This window comes from Rhinopithecus bieti, unplaced genomic scaffold, assembly GCF_001698545.2.
Source record: "Rhinopithecus bieti isolate Rb0 unplaced genomic scaffold, ASM169854v2 scaffold_7605, whole genome shotgun sequence".
Lineage (NCBI taxonomy): Eukaryota > Metazoa > Chordata > Mammalia > Primates > Cercopithecidae > Rhinopithecus > Rhinopithecus bieti.
The window spans coordinates 57,122-76,846 of NW_016805506.1; the positions used below are offsets into that span (position 1 = coordinate 57,122).

The 19,725-nt window shown below is 42.0% G+C and overlaps 1 protein-coding gene across 1 annotated transcript in view; it reads right to left on the reverse strand.

The window, feature by feature from the left end:
* The window catches only part of LOC108530051 (astrotactin-2-like), a 562,148-nt gene that overhangs the window by 27,728 nt on the left and 514,695 nt on the right, over positions 1 to 19,725 (reverse strand). The window lies entirely within an intron of this gene.

Genomic DNA, 19,725 nt, shown 5'->3' on the forward strand with positions numbered 1-19,725 from the left:
GTTACATTCCTTGGGTTGACTGACAAGTTCATTTTGGGGATTTATCTGGCCATTTATAAATAAACTCCTTTCTTATTCCATATTTCTAACTGCACCTGCCACCCAGATGATCGGCTGCCTGGCACTCACATAAAAATTTCAAATTGCTAGCAATAGCTCAACATGGTAGTTAAAGGAAATCTTCTGGTTATTTTATGATATAATCAAGAGAACCCATTTCCCCACCATTGTAGATATCTCAGTCCCACACACAAGACCCAAGAGAATTTCATTCTTTGCCCCCTAACCACGTTTACATAAATGACATCCAAGCACATACCTATAAAATGATCTTTTGACACTTCAGCATTTGAAAGTCTCCTGTCAAAACTGTGTGATTCTGAGTAAGTCACTGAATCTCTCTGAGCTTGTTTTCCTGTTTGAAAGATGAGAATGTATTCATGGCACCGCTGATAAGGACAACAAGGTGACAGAAGTCAGCATGTTTAAAGCTCCCCAGGGTGGAAAGAAACTTCTAATATTATCTCATTCAATCTCTTAACGAGTGTCATGAATGCTATTTGCATCTTCCTTTTACAGCAGCTCTGAGAAGTGACCTATTCCAGGCTGGTAAGTGGCAGGTGGGTGGAGGGGGGTGTATATGAACTCAACACTGCCTGAGGCAGCTGCTCACAGAAAGAAAATGTAGCATTGATCTTATTGGTGATTTTACTCCTATGCTTGGTCTAAAATTCCATTTGGCCCCAGTGGCCTCAAGGTTAGCATAGGAAGAATTCAGCTCTCTGTTAGGCTTCACATCAACAAGGCAATTCTACTTCATCTAGAAGTAATTCCAGGGCCTCCAGGAGTTATCAAAGCAAAAGTTCTTAGAACCCAAATGCCTGGTGCTGATGTATCTAACATATTCATTGTTCAGTGTATTTTGCTAACAGTAGCCAGAGGTACCTTGACATTTGCATTCGTATACAATTTCTCTTAAAGACTGTTTATATTTTAAAAGGTTTGGAGTAGTGCTAACTATTAACTTGGGCAGGAAAATTTCTCTGCTGAAAGATCATTGGGCATATGTGGTGGAGCTTTCAGGTTAAGGCAGAAGATATTTCACTTTTGTTTACTCAAAAGATATTTCCTGAATACCTGCCTGGGTTGGTGTTTGGTGGTATTCTGTGACTGTTGCTCTTTTTCAGCTTTCATTAGAGTGGGGAAGATGAACATTAATTGGATCATATGCTTATCAAGTGTTTACTACATGTCAGGCAGTGAGCTAGGCACTTAGCATATGCTAATTATCTTAGCCCAAGGGTGTGAAGCAGCAACTACATTACCCCCACTTTATAGATAAGGAAATGGGGGCTTAGAGAAGCCACAAGGACGTGGCAGGCTCTATGACAGAGATGCAGGCAGGCTCTATGACAATGGCCTTTGATGAGTCGGAGTCACTTGACAAACTTAACATTTGGCCTCTAGTCCATGAAGTGAGTTGATTTTCATGGAGTGATGGGCACTTGGTCATCAATTTTACTATCTTTTCACTTTCTTTTATGTTTGACATATTCCATGATAAAAATTACATATATTTTTTAAAGTACAGTCTCTGGAGCTAGACTCCAAAATAGGAATAGGAATAACAATAGCATCATCCTCATGGGATTGTTGTGAGGATAAAATGAATTGATACAAACAAAGCATTTAGAGCTGATTGCATTGGAAATATTCAAGGTATATAAGCTGTTACTTACTGTAACCACTAAGATGGAAAAGCCTGTAGTGTTTAGCGTATATAGCAAGTCCTCTCCACGAGGTCCTGAATATGACAGACTACTCCACATTTTCCTAAAATTTTAAGTTATTTGATATGCCTGAATACTTTGCTTAGAAATATAAATGAACCACTCATATATCTAATTAATTTCATTTACTACTTTAGTAATAGTGATATCTATATAATATTTAAAATCACTTATTTATAATAAATTTAGAAATACTGTTCTTGCTCAGTCTTTTGTTTCAATAAAACTACTTTATTGCAATTCTTGGCATATAATTCTTGATCCAGTTGAATGTCTCTTTCCCAAGCAGTTGCTATTTAAAATAAATTAGTTGAGAAAGTAACCTTCCTGTGTGAGAAAGTCATGCCTAAGTTGACAGAGTCTTAGCTGAGGAATGGTTTTAAGGTGTAGATGCCAGTCTTATATACCAGCATTCACAGTACTGTGGTTTGAGGGCTGATGATTTGTTGACCTGATTGGTGAGAGTGGGTAGGGTGGCTGGGAGCTGGTTGCTGGAAGCTCTGAGAATGAAGAGGTGAGAGCAAAAGAGAGAAGGCAGATGAAGCCATGCTGGTCCCGGTGAGATTGCACTGACTTTTAATCTATTTTTTTATTATAAAAGTAATACATTGCTGCTGTAAGGCATTTGGACAACATCGAAAAGTAAAAAGGAAAAACAAATCCATTAATCCCACTGCACAGAGAGCACTGCAATCGTTATTTTGCTGTCTTTGATCCAAGCATGAATGCTCTTTCTCTAGATAACCTCATGGCTAACATGTCACCTGCTCAGTGTCATGGGACGATCTCCTAATATGAGGATTGTCACTTTTAGCAAATAAAAACACAAGGCACCCAATTAAATTTGGATTTTAAACAGCAAATTTTTTTTTGGTATACACACTTCCCAAATAGTGCAATTATTAATTGCTTGCCTGAAATTCAAATGCAACTGGACACTCAATATTTTATCTGGCAATTCCATCCCATGGCCAATGGCACTTACATCCCTTCTCCATTCTCCAGTACTCCCAGTCTCCTAACACCTAAAATAATTTATCACACTTATTATTTATCTTCTGCTTCTTCCCATTAGAATGTAAATTACACAAGGGCATGAGTTTTTATCTGGTTTACGCATTGAAATGTTTCCAAAATCTGCTAAAGGTGTATGACACACACACACACACACACACACACACACACACACACACACACACACACTTTAGAATCTTACTATACATATACTTTCATATTCTTCTTTCTCCTTAATCTTACTCCAAGGACATTTCAGGACACTTTTTTGTTTCTTTCAAGTACATGATTTTCATGGCTGTTTTGAAGTTGCCCAATTAAGTGATCCAATCCCCTATTAGAGAACATTTGGTTGTTGGAAGTTTTTCTCCATTATAATTAATGCCCTGATGGGCAGCTCAGCAGGACTGCAGGTGCCTAAGATTCTGCCTACACTAAAGCAGGAGAGATCTAGGAGTAATTCTGGCTATACCTTCTTACTAGCTAGGTAACTTTGCACAGGTCACTGACTGTTCCAGCCTCAGTCCCCCAGTTGTAAACCGAGATGCTAGTAGAACCTGACTCTACTTGGTATTGTTTGAACTCAATAAGATGATGTGTCAGGGTTCCTCGTAGGTGCCTGCATGGAGTGAGCACTCAACAAGACACACAGTTATTATTTGTATCATTCCCTACCCTAACACCTCTCCCTCCCTCCCTCCTATCTTCCCTCCTCACCTTAGTAATTATTTCCATTTATGCAACAGGCCAAATCTATCCATTTCCAAACCACCATACTTCTTTCTTCTTAGGTCCATAATTGCTTTCTCTATCCCAAGCCCACTGCCAGGTTAACTCCTGCTGATTTAAGGATACCAAGAGAGATCAGCCTTTGAAGCTTCTCTGAACACTCAACGTCTTCCCCCAGGCCCACGCTTGGTTAGAACCCTTCTTGAGCATCCACATTTTTCCCATTAGCACACTTACTGCCTTGCCACACAATGGCCTGGGTATTTACTTTTCACTTCATTTGAGCATCTGCAGAAAAGCAATGACTAGGCTTCCCTACTTCCCTTCTAGGGCTGAGAGCCTTCTTAGTGCCCTGCCCTGCACAAGCACAGGTTAGAGGGAGAATCCACTACCAAAAAATCCCAGACATTTACTTGCCAGTTCCTAGATAGAAAACACGTGGGCCTCCTTTCTGCCCCTGAACCCAGAGTTTAGTTGGGCATTATTCTTGTTCTTCAAAGGAAGTGGTAGGTAGGGACAGGGTGGATGGTAATTGATATTTCATGGTGACTGAAAGACTTGTAAATACCTATTTAATAAAGCCCATGACTCCATTACAATTTAAAAGAAAAGGAGAAAAATAGGCAAATGATAGTTATCACATAAAGATAGGAGCCAGCACCCCACTATGAGTTTGACTAGCACGATTTGTAATTCTGAGAACGATCCTGACGATAGATAAAATATTATCATTGTTCTAATTTTATTTGTTTATTTAGTTATTGAGACAGGGTATCACTCTGTCACCCAGGCTAGAGTACAGTTGCCTAACACAGCTCACTGCAACTTTGACCTCCCAGGCTCAAGCGATCCTGCTGCCTTAGCCTCCCAAGTTGCTGGGTCTACAGGTGGGCACCACCATGCCCGGGTTGGTCTCCTGGGCTTCTGGGCTTGAGTGATTAAAGTGCTATGATTACAGATGTGAGCCGCTGATGCCAGACTATTCTCATTTCGTAGGTCAGTAAAGAGAAGTTCAGAGAGGGTAGGTTATTTGTGCAATGTCTCAGTTAATCAGGCGAGGAGACAGGATTAGAATTCAAGGTCTTCCTGACACCCAAACCTCTGCAAACAGTATGAATTTAAGGCTCCACAATAGATGCTATGATGTAAAAGCAACTGGTTTTCCAAAATGTTCTTGGGTTATTTATTTATTGCAAAGGCATTTTACCTCCCTGCACATTTATGTAAGTTGCCCCGTGAGTTGGTAGAGTTCTCTGAAAGCCAATACATTCTGAAAGCAAGCTTAATACATTTATTTGTACAGGTTGAGCATCCAATCTGATCATGTGAAATTTGAAATGCTCCAAAATTGGAAACTTTTTGATTGCTATAGGACACCTCAGGTGGAAAATTGCATACCTTTTCTTTCTGCTGGTTCAATGTATACAAACTTTATTTAATGCACAGGATTGTTAAAAATATTGTATACAATTCCCTTCAGGCTATATGTATAAGCTGTATATGAAACATATGAATTTCATGTTTAGACTTGGGTCCCATCTCCAGGATATTTCTGTATGTCTATGCAAATATTCCAAAATCTGAAAACATCAGAAATCTGAAACACTTCTCTAGTTCCAAGCATTTCAGATAAGGGGACACTCAACTTGTACTTAGTAAGCACCAGGGGTCAAGTCTTGGCTAGGAGACCCAAGGGACGCTCCGTATCTATTCATAAGAGGGTGGAAGTGGAAGCACTCATGGTTTTAGCACAGGAGCAGAGGATGTGAGTTAGAACTGGATCCTGGAAGGCTCTCTGAATGGAGTCTGGTGGTAGTATCCTATCAAAGTCTTAGTAATCTGGGCATAGTTTCTGCAGAATCAAGCTCTCCTGTATTCAACACGACAGCAAATGAAGACTATATTGATTTTCTGCTTAGATCAATAAATAAGATAAATTGACCAGAAGGGCTAAATACTGATCAGGGCGAACTGAACATCAACATTTACTAAGGGCAGAGGGAGGAGACACATAAATATCAGAAAAATGGAGAAGTCAATAGAGCATTGGGGCAGTGGCTCAGTTTCCAGTTAAAATGTGTGTTTAAGGATTATTATTTTAGTCAGGTCTTTACATAAAAAAAGGGAGTGGAATTAAGTTATTACAATAAAACTTCATTTAGTCAGACTATGAGAAGACCAACTGAATTTTAAAAAACAATAAATGCCACCGAATTTAAATGCATGGATATGATATGGCAAAACAAACAAACAAACAAACAACAGTCAGAAGACCCGAGTCATTAAGTGTCCTTGTTAAGTACAGAAAATCACATATTACTCATATGTGTATTCTATTTGCCAAGCACAGAGCCTGGAATATAGATGGAATCTTGGATTGAGTTCTATGAGAGCTAAGGAATGGGGTAATAATAGTTGATTTGGGAGGTGATTTCAGGAAACAAGTGAGGGACTGAGAATTGAGCCAAGGAATGGAGGAAAGCAAACAAGGGTATCTGTATTAGTCCATTTTCACAGTGCTATAAAGACATACCTGAGGCTAGGTAATTTAGTTTTTAAATTTTTATTTTGATTTTTTTTTATGAGATGTTGTTTCACTCTTGTTGCCCAGGCTGGAGTGCAATGGCATTATCTTGGCTCACTGCAACCTCTGCTTCCCAGGTTCAAGCGATCCTCCTGCCTCAGCTTCCAGAGTAGCTGGGATTACATGTGCCCACCACCACGCCTGGCTAATTTTTTGTATTTTTAGTAGACACAGCGTTTCACCATGTTGGCCAGGCTGGTCTCGAACTCCTGACCTCAGGTGATCCATGTGCCTCAGCCTCCCAAAGTGCTGGGATTACAGGCGTGAGCTGCTGTGCCCCTCCTAGACTGGGTAATTTATAAAAAAATAGGTTTAATTGACTCACAGTTCCACATGGCTGGGGAGGTCTTGGGAAACTTACAATCATGGCAGAAGGGGAAGCAGGGACGTCTCACATGGTGGCAGGTGAGAGAAGAGAAGACAGCAGGGAAAACTGCCATTTATAAGACCATTAGATCTCATGAGAACTCACTCACCATTATGAGAACAGCATGGGGACACCATCCCAGTGATCCAATCACCTTCCTCCCTTGACACATGTGGATTACAATTCGAGATGAGATTTGGGTGGGGACACAGAGCCAAACCATATCAGTGTGTTAATCAGGGGGCTACCAGGTGGGCAACAGTAACTCGATCTCGTTATGGTCTCTCTGAGAGACTGGGTAAGATACATCCCTGAATCTTTCCATGAAGAGGCAAGAAATCTGGTATATTTTTCTACCAACTCCCTGTTCATCTTTTGCTGTGGATTGTGTCTAAGGCCATCATCACTCCCCACCCACTCGCAAAAAATAACCTCAGGCAGAGAGATTGAGGTGCAGCGCACTGAAGCTGCAGGTGACAGCTGTCAAGGACCAAATGTAGATGGGAAGGACACACGGCAAGTGGTAATACCAGCCGAAGGACTGCAAGATCAAACTCTGTGCTCTGTGACGATTGTCAAGTCAGTCTCCTCTCTGGGCAATCACGGTCTAACTCTAAAAAGCGAGGCTTAAATCTTCACTTTCCCTCCCAGACTGAGTGTCAGTAATTCTGAAAACCAGATGGTCCAACTCAGAATCAAGGATTACAGGCCCTTTAGGAAATTGCTTCTCACACAGATAAAAATGATATATGATGAGCATTCCACTTGTTAGCGTTTAACTGTGAGCTTTTCAAGTGCTTGAACATACGCACAAAGATGTATATGTGATAAGTGATCACTGAGGCATTCTCTGTAGTAACAAAAAACTGAAAACAACCTAAATACTCTTCAATTAGGGCACTGCTGAATAAAACTGGCATATTCATATGCCGGAATGTTCTCTTGCACTTAAAAGGAATGAATTGAATCTTTATGTGTCACCATGAGCAGAGTTCAAAAAATATTGCTGAGAGTAAAAAAAAAAAAAGCAAGATGCCGAATGTTATATATAGTATGACACCATTTAAAAAACAAGCACACATCACAGCATTCCTACGGGTAGGTTACATATTTGGAAAAGTATTTTTAAAGGACTGAAGTGACAACACAAACTCATTTAAAGTTATTTTGGAAAGACCTGGAAGGATAAAAACCACATTTATATGAGTGGCTACTTTTGGGCAGGGAGAGGAGGGACAAAGACTAGATTAGCAATGATAAATGTGGATGGGGTAGTCAGAGTGATTTTAGTTATAGTGATATTGTTCTAATTTATGAAAGCAGAACTGATTCATGCATTTTTAAGTGAACTTAAAAAAGGAGAGAAATGTCTAGTTCATAGCCTAGTATCACAGGAGACTACATGATAATGTGGAAAGAGTTTGAAGCTGGATGCAGTGGCTCATGTCTGTAATCCCAGCACTTTGGGAGGCCAAGGTGGAAAGATTGCTTGAGCGCAGAAGTTTGAGACCATCCTGGGCAACACAGTGAGACCCTATCTCTACAAAAAGTAGAAAAAATAGCGCCAAGCATGGTGGTGTATGCTTGTGGTCCCAGCTACTCAGGAGGCTGAGATGGGAGGATCGCTTAAGCCTTAGAGGTCAAGGGCTACAGTGAGCTATGATCACACCACTGCACTCCAACCTGGGTGACAGAGCAAGACCCTGTCTCAAAAAAAAAAAAAAAAAAAAAAAGAGTTTGGAAAATAGAGTTGGAAAGACCTGGTGAACCTACCTAGCAAATAACTTCTCTGCTAAAAGCCTTCACTTCTTCAGTTGCAAGGTTGACAAAACCAATTTCACAAAGCCAAGTGACCATAGGGCAACCTGTAGTGTCTTCTGTCTAGATCATAAATTTGTATTCACCTCCTGTTTGTTCCCTGCTCTCTTATTTGTGTTTTTTCATATTTTAAAAAATTGTTAAAAGTTATTCCTTTTAAGTTTATTTATTTATTTTTTGGAGACAGGGTCTCGCTATGTTGTCCAGGTTGGAATGCAGTGGCACGTTCACGTCTCACTGCACTGTTGATCTCCCTGGCTCAAGCAATCCTCCCATTTAAGCCACCCAAGTAGTGAGACTAAAGGCATGTGCCACCACACTTACCTAATTTTTTAAAAATATATTTTGTAGAGATGGGTCTCACTATATTGCCCTGGCTGGTCTCAAACTCTTGAGCTCAAGTAATCCTCTTTCTTGCCTTGACCTCCTAAAATGCTGGGATTTCAAGCGTGAGCTACCACATCCAGTGTTATTTCTTTATTGAGTTGAAAGTTGAGGTTCTTGCCTAACCCCCATGGAATCAGGAATTTGATTAAATAGACTCAGTATTAACAAGTTCTTGATGTTTTCTTAATTCCCATCGTGCCAGTTGTTGTTGGAACTGAGCAACCATTCAGCTAAACATTAATATACTATTTTACCTGGCTTTGTGGCTATCAGTGATTATCAATGAGGAGGCATTCCACAATGACAACACTAGGGGGTCTTATCAAAGTCAAAGGGACATACCATACACCTGAGTTAGAACTGCTGGAGTTAAATCCAATCAGGAGAAGCTGTTAGGGCAGACTGGCCTTTTCCACAGTGGTGTCCAAAGGTGTTCAGGCCTCTTGCTTTTACACAGGCTGTTTCCTCACCTGGGACTCTGTTATCTCTCCCAACATTCCCATACCCACATCCTATTTTCCTTCAGGTTATTTTCTCCATGTTGCCTTCCTGAATAAATTTCCTCCTCACAAAATAATAATGATCATGAACTATCCTTTGCAAAATTATAACAGAGAGAAAAACCCAACATAGGAGAATTACGACAGTGGAAGAAATCTGACATAACCAACTTCGTCTTGCTTCTAACCTCCAAGCTATCCTTGTTTATTCCTGGTGGAGGCTATGGTAGCCTCAGGAGGAATTCAGTTTATAGTTTAACTTTGAAACAAAGATGATAACAGCTCCTTCCTGAAACAAAACCCATCCTTGCTTGGGGACCACACTGCCTTTGTAAAACAAAAAAATTAGCAGCAGGATTAATAATTATGGCTCAGGAGTCATGCGGCCAGAGACCATAGGATTCCTAACCTCCCCAATTACTCCTGTATATAACATTACTGTTGTAAAATCTAACATTGGTGTTTGAGGTATTTTTTCACCTCCTGCATTCTGATAGCCAAGCAGACTCATAAAAGTGGCTCATCTGGTATTGTGGCCCCCACCTAGGAACTGACTCAGCACAAGAAGACAAGCTTTAACTCCCTATTCATTTCATCCTCAACCCAACAAATCTGCATTCCCCACTCCCTAGGCCCCTGCTCATCAAACTATATTTAAAAAACCTTAGCCTCCAATTTTTCAGGGAGGCTGTTCGAGTAATGAACTCCTCTCCTATCGCTTAGCTGAATCTGCATTTATTAAACTATTTCTCTATTGCAATACTGCTGTCTAGGTAAATTGACTCTGCGCAGAGGGCAAGAAGAACCTGTTGGGCAATTACAATTATGATGATTATGATAGTTACCATTTGTAGAGAGCAGCATTAGTTACCAGATACCATGCTGGATCCTCATCTAATCCTCATAGCAACTCTGAGAACTAAGCCTCCATATTCCCATTTTATGAAAGAAGACATCAAGGTTCAGAGAGTGTGGAAGGACATGACAGAGGAGGGTTTGCCATTTTTCATGGGTGATGCTTTTTGATATTCTCCCCTCTAACCATATGTATGGCTGCCTGGAGTCTATTGTTTCTGTGATATGTAATTTGCAGAGAGAGAAATCATTTTCAGGAATTTTTCTTCTTGAGAGCTATATTCCTAGACTTAATCCTCAGAAATGAAAAGTTTAAAAATTAAAGTACAAGTCAGAGAGAAAAAAATAGAGCCTTCTGAAATGATCTAAAGTAAGAAGTCAGACCGATTCTTCAAGGCAGCACATGCAGAATGGAGACAAGGCAGGAAGCCTGCCATTGATGCCAGCTCATCCTGCAGGAAGGATGAAGAGGAACTAAGCCATCACTTCACCTGCTTCCTCCCTCCCCTTCTCCATCGCTGTCTTTCCTGCCCCCCTCTTTCTTCTCTCTCCACCTTCGTTTGGTTCTCAGGCTCCACAGGAAATAAGTGGGAGGGGACAGCACATTTACTTTGTAAAGCAATAAGGAGACTGCTTCTGTACCGGTTTTGTTTTATTTTTGCCATAAGCTTGCTCCCGACTTGCCAGGGGGTAAAACATTTTACCATATCCAAGAATTTCTTTCTTTCTTTCTTTTTTAAATTGGACTTCCTAAAAATGAAGAAAGAAATGGAAAAATTTGTTCAAAGTTAAACGTAGAATGAGTGGTTGTGGTTGCAATTTTACCTAAATTCTGATTCCAAATCCTATTTCTGGCTACTGATTGTGTGTGTGTGTGTGTGTGTGTGTGTGTGTGTGTGTGTGTGCACGTGCGCATGCATGTGCATGTGTGTGAAAGCTGCATTATTCATATGGCCATTTTTACTTTAACTCACCTTATATGCCCAGTCAATAACACATCGCATATATGACAGTGGTCCTTTAAAATTATTTTGGAAGGCTGGGTGCAGTGGCTCACACATGCAATCCCAGCACTTTGGGAGACTGAAGTGGGAGGATCCCTTGAGCCCAGAAGGTCTCTGAGACCAGCCTGGGCAACATAGTAAAACCACATCGCTACAGCAAAAAAATTTTATAATTAGCCAGACATGGTGGCACATGCCTGTAGTCCCAGGTACCCAGGCGGCTGAGGTGGGAGGGTTGCCTGAGTTTAAGAGGTTGAGGCAGCAGTGAGCTGAGATCATAATGGAGCTGAAAATTCCTGTTGCCTAATGATGTTGCGACAGTCTGCATAACACAATGCATTAATCACCTGTTTGTGGTCATGCTGGTATAAACAAACTGAACTGCCAGTTATGTAAGAGTATAGCACATACAATTAATGTGCAGTATATAATACTTGATAATAATATATGACTATATTACTGGTTTATGTATTTACTATAGTATACTATACTATATGTTATTTTAGAGTATATTCCTACTTATATCTTTTAAAAGTTAACTGTTATAGGCTGGGTGCAGTGGCTCATGCCTGTAATCCCAGCACTTTGGGAGGCCAAGATCACCTGAGGTCAGGAGATTGAGGCCAGCCTGGACAACATGGTGAAACCCTGTCTCTACTGAAAATACAAAAATTAGCCAGTCATGGTGGCGCGTGCCTATAACCCCAGCTACTCGGGAGGCTGAGGTAGAAGAATTGCTCGAACCCAGAAGGCAGAGGTTGCAGTGAGCCAAGATTGTGCCACTGTACTCCAGCCTGGGCGGCAGAGTGCGACTCTGTCTCAAATAAATAAAAAAATATATAAAATGAAATAAAATCAAATAAAAGTTAACTGTTATAGAGCCTCAGACATGTCCTTCAGGAGGTATTTCAGAAGAAGGCACTGTTGTCATAGGAGATGACAGCTCCATGTGTGTTACTGCCCCAGAAGACTTTCCAGTGAGAAAAGATATGGAGGTGGAAGACAGTGATATTAATGATCCTGACCTTGTGGAAGCCTAGGCTAATACGTGTGTTTGTGCCTTCGTTTTTAACAAAAAAGTTTAAAAAATAAAAATAGGAAAAGGTTTATAGAATTAGCATATAGAGAAAATACTTTTGTAGAGCTGTACAATGTGTTTGTGTTTCAAGATGTGTTATATAAAAGCGTAAAGTGTGAAAAATGAAATTTTTATAAAGTAAAAAATATACCGTATTTTGGTATATGTTTTCTATGCTTAGCTACGCAAATACCATTGTGTTGCAGTTGCCTACAGTATTCAGTACAGCAATCCGCTGTATAGGTTTATAGCCCAGGAACAATAGGCTATATCACATAACCAGGTGTGCAGTAGGCTATACTATCTAGGGTTGTGTAGTATAATCTAGAATGTTGTCATAATGACAGAATCACCTAATGATGCACTTCTCAGAAGATATCCCTGTTGTTAGTCGATGCATGACTGTGTATCCTTTTGGTTTTGCTTTTTCTGGAGAACCCTGATTAATACAAGTCTATCCAAAGTTGCCAGAATATTCCTTTTGAAACTTAGGGTAGATAGTGTTCCTTTTCTGTTTAAAGTCTTCCAATGGCTTCCAGAGTAAATGTTTTTTTACTTCTTTACTTTAAAACTTTTTACTTCTTTCAGAGTAAAAGTCAAGGCTATTCTCATGTCTTTGAAGAGCCCATTAGGATCTGACCATCCACTACCACTTTGACCACATCTCCTATTACTTCCCCTGACTCTGTCTCTTGAAACACGAGGGATTATCTACCTCAGGGCCTTTGTACTTGCTGTTGTTCTCTTTGGAATGATATTTTCCAGATATCCATATGCTGCATTCCTCCTCCTCTTCACTTCCTCTTCCTCCTCATTTTCCTTTTCCTCCTCCTCCTTTTTTTCTGTCCAAATATTGTATTCTTGGGAGAGCTTTCGTGATTCTTCTACCTGAAATTGTGGCTCTCACTCCACCATCACCACTCTTAAGCCCCTGCTGTAATTTTACCCTGCTGTAATTTTATGGCACTTGTTACCTCGAATCTACTATATAATTTGCCTATTTATCATGCCATTGGCTGTCTTCTCTCCCTAGAATGTAAAATCCTTGTTAGCCGAGATCTTTGTTTTATATACTGATGTTTACTTAGCATTAATACCTAGTACATAGTGGATATTTGTGACTGATTGGATTTTTCAAAGCCGGCCACAACAGTATCTCCCATCTCACATGTACCTCTTGCAATGTGACCTTGAGTGTTAGGGTCTCCTAAGAAATGGAAATGGCCCAGGCCTTTCTGGTGTAGAAAACAGACGTAGATGCCACTCAACAGGTGGATTAATAATAACTGACACTTCTATAGCAAAACTTGGACATATCCTGGCCTGGGTGCTGAACCCACCTCCTCCTCTTCTGAATATGAGACATACTCTCTCTCTAGGCCTCAGATTCCTCGTTGAGATGGACTAAATGAGATAATACAGGGAAAGAGCTCAGCCCAGGGTGTGGCATGTGAGAGTCATGAGACTGTATTAATACTTTGACATTCCCTTTTCTTCCATGCGGAGGCCTGAGGCCCAAAGGAAAGAGGTCTGGAAAGGCCTGTTTACCTCTACTGTCAGGCTGACGCCCCCAGGATGTGCTTCACAGGTGACTGGCACAGCAGATGGGCAAGAAGGGGCCAGCTCTCACTTGCCTCCAGGTCTCTGCCAGGAACACTCTTCACACCCTTCCCTCAGCTTTTGGGCTCTGCAATGCCGGATCATTGTTCATGTCTCAGATCATTAGTTGCATTTGACAGCCTCCCCCATTCTCCCAGGGTTGAGAGTTTCTGCTGTGCACCACAGGGTCCCCATCCTTCTACCATCCTTGCCAGAATCATGTCAGAATTTGAGTGTTGTATGTCCCTCTCGTTCAACTGCACATGGGTGAGGACAGGAGTAGAGACTCCCTTGATTCTGGTGCAGCTCTAAGGCCTACCACAGGGCCTGTCATACATACGATAGAAGTTAAGCAGCTCTGGGAAGTATTTCTCTCCAGGACACAGGAGCATCAGGGGTTAAGGCTACAGAAGGCTCCTATGTCTTAGGGGCAGACAGTCTCAAAGGGCTGCCTGATGGTGTAGGACACAGACAGTCTGAGGAATAAACATGAGGTGGCAGGTGGGACTGCAGAATGCCACTCACAGTCTGGTCAGGCTGTTCATATTCAAGAGGCTGTACTGTGTTGTAGTTCAAGTCCTGTCCTGGGAGCCAGACTGCCTGCTCTCCAATCCTGGCTGGGTTGCTTACTACCTATGGGACCTCAGACAATTTACTTGAGCCCTCTGGGCTTTAGTTTCTTCATCGGTAAAAGAGAAATAATGATGTTACCCATCTTAGAAGGTTGGAATCACAAGGATCAAATGAACAAAGGAGTTCATTAATACATGTAAATCACTAAGAATGGCACTTGGCATAGTTGGAGTGCTATGGAAGTGTCAGTTATTATTAATCCACCTGTTGGATGGTATCTATGTCTGTTTTCCACAGCAGAAAGACCTAGGTCATTTTCATTTCTTAAGAAATTCACAACAAACAGGATTACAAACATAGACTCAAGATTAAGTTTTCATGATGAACATCTCTCAGTCCTTCTGGAGTGTACAGTGGCTGCGGACTCTAGAAATTCATTTGATGGTAACGTCACAGCTCTATGTTTGCAGCCATTTGTGACTATGGGGCCCAGGCCAAATGCCCTTCCACCCTTCCCACCCGCAACTCTCCTCCAAGTCCTCCAAAGGCCCCTCTGTGGTCCTATTTTTTGGCAGAGAATGCGGAACAGGCCTGGCCTTCTGAAACCCTCTCCACTCCCGGCCTTGGGAGCCTCTTGTCTCCCCCTCCTTCCTTAGAGCCTTGGCTATTTCAGGAAACTGAAAAGACTGCCCAGGGAGCTAATCTTGGGCTTCACTTCTGGAGGGGCCGCAGGTGGGTGGGGAGGCAGATTTTCCTGTACAGAAGAGAGTATGCTCCTTTTGAAATGTCCTAGTGGAAATAAATGTACAACCTATTGTATGCTGCCAGGAGCTACCAGCAGGAGTTGGTGTGATACAAAAGCGGCATTTGTAAAGGCACAAAACACTTAACACTTTACCAAGACATGCACAGGATATAAAAGGAGACGAAGGGCCCGACGAATCCACCAAGAAAGCAGCATGTCCCGAATGCAGGAGAGCCAATCACTATACCCCAAAACACAGTCTTTATCCTCTTAACCATGCTACCCTTCCGTTAGTGTAGAAGGGAGTATTTGGACGCAGGCAGGAAAGGCCAGGTCGGCCTCCTTCACATGCCTCCCACTCAGTCACTTGCCTTTGTCTTCCTAAGCAGATGGGCCCGCCCCTCACATTCACAGTGTCCAGGGCAAGAGAACAAATAGATGCCTAGTACAATAAGACTAAATATTGAAAAGCTACACATTAAAATAACAAGACACTAAATAAATATGTTTTATGTTCTTACAGTGACAAAAATACTCCTTCATAACAACCTGGAAGGTAAGGCTCAAATTTAGATTTACTGAATTTCCTTGGAACAGTGGGTGACTTAAGGGTAGACCTCCAATATTCATGGTGCTCAGGGCACCCAGACACACAGGGAAGCACAGGAGTAAGTGATTCTTGTGTGTGTGTGTGTGTTTTTTTGTTTGTTTGTTTGTCTGTTTGTTTGTTTGTTTTGGCGGGGTGGGGGCAGTTTAAGAGCCTAGGAGTCAGACATCCTCATTCAGAGATGTGGAAAATGCTTTCTCCATCTCTCTAAAGCTTTGTTTCCCCATTTTCCCCTTTTCACTTCTGCCCTTCACAGCCTTGGAGAAGCAGCAGGTTCCTGTTCTCCACTGACCCTCCAGGCCTTAGATTTCTGCCAAAGCTGGAGGAGAGACCTCCTGTGCCTCAGGCTCAGTGCTTGGGGCTCCAGATAACCAGGGAAGGTTGCAAGGACCCTGCCCCCAAAGCATTCCCAGGCTCATGGGAAGACGAGAAGCCCAAATTCACCTGAGCTACTAAATAACATAAGTGATAAGGATCAAAAAGAGTGGACGGTGTGCTAGATAGTCACACTTCAGAAGCAAATCCTGGGAAAGTGGCTCAGAAAGGAACCAGAGGAACCTTTTTGTTCAATGTTAGGGAAAAACAAAAGGCAGAACCTTTCAAAGGAAACGTGACTTTATGTTGAACCTGGACATAGGAAACTGAAGAAAGCAAAGCTGTGCTTTTGGGGAGAAGCAGGATGGGAGTGGGGCACCGAGATTCCAACCCCCCAGACACTTCTCTCTTTCCCCTTTCCATGGACAGAAGACCCTTCTCTCATTCCACTCTTCCCAACCCCTATGGAATGCCAGGCGTCTGGGCAGCCCTATGTTAAATACTGTTGCTCTAGTCTAATCTTTGAACGTAAAAGAAGAATGGTTTTCTTATGTGCCCCTCACTACCTATAGACTGTCAGCTTCTAGACCTTGTTTTTGTTTTTGCTTTTCGGTTTGTTTGTTTTTGTACCTCAGAGTCTGGTATTTGGTGACTAGTCAGGGAGTGTGAGTTGAGATGGGTTGAAAGGGAAATGTCAGCCCATAATCAGAATATGGAGGGACAGACCTGAGGTAATTCAACCAGCAAAATACCGCAATTACTTTTGTGCCAACGTAATACCTTGAAGTTAGAGTTTTATATTATTATTATATCAATAAATATCATGAAATCCCCTTAAAATGTCTCTGTTAAAATTTTTCTAGTTCATTTCCTTATGTAGTATTTGTCCATTTATTACCTTACAGTAACACTTGCTAACATTTATTGAGCAACTGTTACATAATCTTTACTAGGAGCATTGCATTCATTTTCTCTTCTGACTCTCAGAACAACCCCTTCAGCTAGGACTATGATTCCCTTTATGTAGATGATACGCTAGGATTCAGAGGGCTTAAAGAATTGTAAAAGATCACTCAGGTACAAAGTGTGAAACGTGGATTAGGACCCATGGTGTGTGTTTACTGATTGTTTAGCTGGAATAGGTTGTAGAGTCAGTAATGTGGGGGACCAGTTCCCTTTTCCCTGGCCTGCAGCAGCAGAGCTGGGTAGTGAATTTCTCTCACTGCAGCTTAGAAGGCTGTGTCTCAGGCTGTCCTCAGAAGCCAAGACACCTCAGTTTTCAGTACTGGCCCTGAGGCACATCAGAGAGTAAGAGACAACCCCTCAGGGAAGTGTCTGAGGCAGGCTCCAAGAAGTGACAGCTGGCTCAAATCCCAGATCCAGGAAAAGCTTCCGACCTCTGTTTCGGATCGTGCTGCACCTTCATCTGGAAAGGCAGACCTGCCTTCATGGGCTCCCCCATTGGTGTTAAGCATGGCTAAATGGTGGCTATATTTCACTCTAGAAGTGGCTGCATTTCAGGGGCAGAGTGTGATTAAGAAAGACGGATGGCGGGTAATATTCGTTACCAACACCTGTACTGTGCACAGGGATCTATTTGGCAGATAGGGGCTATGTAAGAGCAAGATCATTACCATTTGAGCTAGAAAACAAAATGTGGTGGAGGTGGTGAAGGACGGGTGGAAATGGGAGGGAACGGAGGATGACAGAAGGCGGAAGGTAAGACACCGCAGGAAAATCCTATGCTGCACAACGTGGGTCCTGAGCCCCCTGGGCCTCAAATTCCCCCCAGTAAGATGCTGATAGCCTTAGAGGTCCTGTCTTGCTCACTACTGAAGGCTGCAGGAGGCATCATTTGGAGGCAAATATACCCAACAGTAAGACTAGGTCAGCTCTCAAGAATAGCCAGAACTGAGTTATTAGCTGAGGGCAGATAGCCTCACCCCTCACATTTTCGGAGGCAGGATCTCTGGCTCTGGAGTCTCAAACCTGAAGCATAATGGCTTGCAGGGCAAGGCGTGCAGGTGAAAAGAAATGATACAGGCTATGGATCTGGATGGGTCATGGTCCTACTTCTTCCACATATTCTCTAGGTTAACAAATTTGAATCAACATTTTCAGAAAAGGGAAGAAAGATAAAAGGAGCTTGGATACAACTAACATAGACTTTAGGGTTAAACAGATAAGGGCAGGTTTTAGTTCTGCCACTTGTTTGCTCTGTAAGCCCAGGTGAGTTGCAGTTTTTCTCTGAGTCAGCCTTTTCCTTATCTGTAAATTGAGGAGAAAAGACCCACCTCACTGAGTTACTATGAGTATCAAATGGAGTAAAGATTTACAAATTCTTAGCACAGAGCCTGCCAGATAATTGACTCAATAAATGGAGGCTATCACTTCCAGCCTCTTCCTCACTATAAAAACATGATGGTCACCACCACCATCATTAGCCTGGATCAAGAAAGCTTTCTATTTTTATTCTGGCTGTTTCCTTTCTCAAAAGGCTCTCACAGAGCCAAAGGAGAGGCTTGTTCTGTGTGGCTCCAGAGGGAAGACAAAGTTAACTGGCATAAACTACAGAGAGAGGTGGGGAAAGAACAGGGTGAGAATTAGCCCACATTTGACACTTCCTTTTCATTGTTCAGAGCAGCCACTATTTTCTGTTTGAGAAGTTGTATATGCAGAGTTGCATATCATGTGCATATACCATGTGTGACATTATAATGTACGTGTGTATAATATGTACATTCTACATTATGACATACACATGCATGAAGTAGATTCAGTTGACCTGTGTGAAGTGACGGGCTACCTACTTGTACATCTGGGTGAAGTGCATTTCCTGATGAGGAAACAGAAAAGGCAAAGGCCCTGAAGCAAAACTAAGCATGGAGTGCTAGAAGGACAACAAACAGGCAAGGGACTGGAGTGAGATGGTGGTAGCAAATGGTAAAAGTAGGCAGGGGTCAGATCAGAAAGGACTTCATAGGTGGTGGGGAGGACACTGGATTCATTCTAAGTGTGCTAAAAGAGCCATGGTAGGGAGGCATTTGGGCAGGAGGTGAAATGATCTGATTTTTATTTTAAATTGATAATTCCAGATATTGTGCAGAGGTGGAGAATGGAGTGTGTTGGAGATAGGTAAGAGGACAAATAGAGGCCAGTGAAGAGCTCACCATCTACCAAGGTCAGGGATGATGATGGCTTGGACTAGGAGAATGATTGAGTGTGTTGAGACATATTTGAAAAAGTGCTGCATTTTCAAGTTGGAGCTGACAGGATATGCTGATGGTTTGGCTGTGGGTGTGAGAGACAGAACTAGTCAAGGATAACTCCAAGTGTTTTGGCCTGAGTAACAGGATGTGTGTTGGTTCAACTTCCAGTGTAGGGCAGACTGTGGGAGAAACAGGTTGAGGGAATAATGAGTTCCATGTCAGACGTTTGAGATGTCCATTAGCCATCCAAATGGAGGCATTTACGACGAGGCTGGGGTTGGAGCTATTGGCATTTAAAATCTCAGCACTGAATGAAATCAACTGGGGAGTGAGAGGGCTGAGGATTGCACCTTGGTATCTTCTAGAACGTAGAGGTCAGAAAGAAGGGAGGATCCAGCAGGGAGAGTGAGCTGCCTGTGAGGCAGGCAGAAAACCAGGAAAGAGTGTTGTCTTTGAAGCCAAATTAAAAACAAACAAACAAAAAGATTTCTAACAGGAAGCAGTGACCAGCTATTTTATATGAGATAAAGCGTTCAGCAAATGGAAACTGA